The following is a 2,777-nucleotide window of genomic DNA, read 5'->3' as shown; positions in this document are numbered from 1 at the left end:
GGATGTTTTGTGTATTTTATTTTTATTTAATTCTCACATCATCCAAATGAGATAAGTACCCTTTAATTCCTACAGATGAAAAGAATAAAATGATGAAGATTAAGCAACTTTGTTAAGGATACGAGACTAGTAGATCGTGTACTGCAGATTGAACCAAATTATACGTGATTCCAAACCCCACTAACTCAGCCAGTATGTCATACTGGCTCACAATCAATTTCTGAAGAGAATAATGTTCCTTATATTAAAAATAATTTTTATCACTTTAATTCATGGATTTGAGTAGACAGTAAGACTACTCCCTTAAATGAATGGCAGCTTTTTATATAATTTAGGAGAGTACTCTGTAGCAACTCTAATTCCTTCAAAAGATTTCACTTATCACCACTGTTACTCTCCACTGGAAGTAACAAGATTTGCTTGTATTTATGTAATTACATCTATACCTCCCACACATCTCCTTCCTATTAAAGATTAACAGTGGCTTCAAAATTCCTAAATCCCATCTTTTGTTCTCAATCATTATTTTAGATTTCTCAGCCTAAGGCCGTGCAACACTTCAACTGTAGGTTGACCATCTAAGAAAAGAATAAAAATAGTATTTCACTTACTTTGGAGAAATGTATTTCTATTAATGTGGAACGTTCATAATTTCTTGGGGAGATTGGCTAGAAGTCACTATTATTCCTGGACTTGAGGAAAAGCTATGTCCCTAGACACCACTGATAATTCAAGACTGTTGACAGGGGTGCAATTTCAACCAGGAGGATATCATGTTTCATCTGACAAACAGCAAATTAGAATTTCCTCAGAAATTAACTAATTGTAATGTGTAATAATCTGAGAAAGCCAAACTAATCTTCGCTTCAGCATTATACCATAAAAGAGGACAGCAAAGAAAAGTAATTCTATATCAAGAACATCCTGAAATATAGTTAGAGGGAAAACTGTCAAAACTTTTTGATATAAACTTGACATACAATTTACAAACCATTCCATTTTTTTTAAGTGGGCCAATGACTGTGATCTAAGTTCTGTATGTTGTATACATTTATGAGTAACAAAAATATGCTGCTTTAAATATTATATTCTCATACTCTATCCTTCAATATTAATTCGAAATTAGGAGTGCTCTGGCAAAACACTGTGGGAACTGTCGCTGAACAATTGGTCCTAGTTGAATTTATTCACTTAGTGTGAGAGGAGGAACTCTCCTGCTCAACTCTGCTGTGTGTGAGAGCTGTCAAATAAGAGTTTATTTTCCGAGGAGAAAGTAGTTCAGTTAGATTCTCGAAGAAAGTGGTTATAAATACAGAAGTTCTACAGTCTGTGATCTTGATGCATGAGACTGTAGTCTTGTATTTATGGGAAATAAATCACAATACTTTTGGGAACTGTTAAATTTGTATTTTATTCTCCAGACTTACTGGAGTTAAAAAGCCTCTTTAAAAGAGTTAAAGAGGTTTGAATGCTTCCCCTTTGCCCTCCCCCATCTCCATTTGAAATTCTTATCTTCCCTGGTTTCATTGGTATCTACAACATTTCTCCCTGCATATTTTCTCACTCACTTAAAAGTTTTAGTTCAGACATTAAACATACCCTTTTGAATAGATAAGTTTGAGTACTTAGGCATTCTGTACATCTTGCTCTTATATGACCTCAAAATATATGAAAGATATTTTCTTATGTTGTCACTCTCTCTCTGCCTTTTATCTCTTAAAAAAAAAAAAAAAACTCTCAGCTTGATTTTGTTCAGGTAAGCACCTCCTGGTTTTTGCTTCCATCCATGGATCTTTTCAAACCCAAATAAACTCTATAAAATTAACCTTGTCATAATATTTTTTAACAGAACAATCAAGGGAAATCAGAAGCACAGACTTCATGTGGAAAACCAGGCAGGCTGAACTATATAGCACTAGAGATGTTTTGAGATCTACCATTTGTCAGAGAATTGAACTCCTTTGTAATAAGGCTAAAGCAATCTTGGAAAGTAGGCTGTTTTAGTTATTAGCAAGTCACAGATAACATAAATTGTCTGTCAATTGTCCAAGTACCTTATAATATTCTCAGGTGTTTTCCAAAAGCTGCCAGCCCTGCTCTGGAATTTAGAATGAGAATCAGGTCACTGGTCCCTAAATCTAAGAAAAAAATAAGTACAAATAACAAGAAATGAGTCAACAGGGACAATTTCTTGTTACCCAGTGGGCATGTATCCTCTACAGGAGACTACGTGATTTGACAGTATTGCCAGTCCTCGGGTTTGATAAGACCCTCTCCAGAGAGATGATAGTGATTTCTTCCCTTCCCTTGAGGATCTTTGATGTGGAACTAGTCATCAGTCATTACACCGTGGCACCATCTATGTCAGTTGATTGGACTCCTTCAACTTTTGAATGTTATTCTTTGACTATTCATCAATGCTCTAGAATAACTTAACATAGCTCTTTTTTTTTTTTTAACCACCAAGAGGTTTGCCAATGTTTAGCCACAGACAGAATACTTAGAATTCTCATGCTGTTGTTGTTGTTGTTAAGTGCCATCAAGTCAATTCTGACTTATAGCGTCCGTATGTACAACAGAATGAAACACTGCCCAGTCCTGTGTCATCGTCAACCGTCGTTGTTAAGATTGAGTCCATTGTTGCAGCCACTGTGTCAATCCATCTCATTGAGGGTCTTCCTTTTTTTCGCTGACCCTCTACTTTACCAAGCATGATGTCCTTCTCCAGGGACTGATCCCTCCTGATAACATGTCCAAAGTATGTGAGATGTAGTCTT

This window comes from Trichechus manatus, unplaced genomic scaffold (assembly GCF_000243295.1).
Source record: "Trichechus manatus latirostris isolate Lorelei unplaced genomic scaffold, TriManLat1.0 scaffold00455, whole genome shotgun sequence".
NCBI lineage: Eukaryota > Metazoa > Chordata > Mammalia > Sirenia > Trichechidae > Trichechus > Trichechus manatus.
This window is presented reverse-complemented; position numbering follows the sequence as displayed.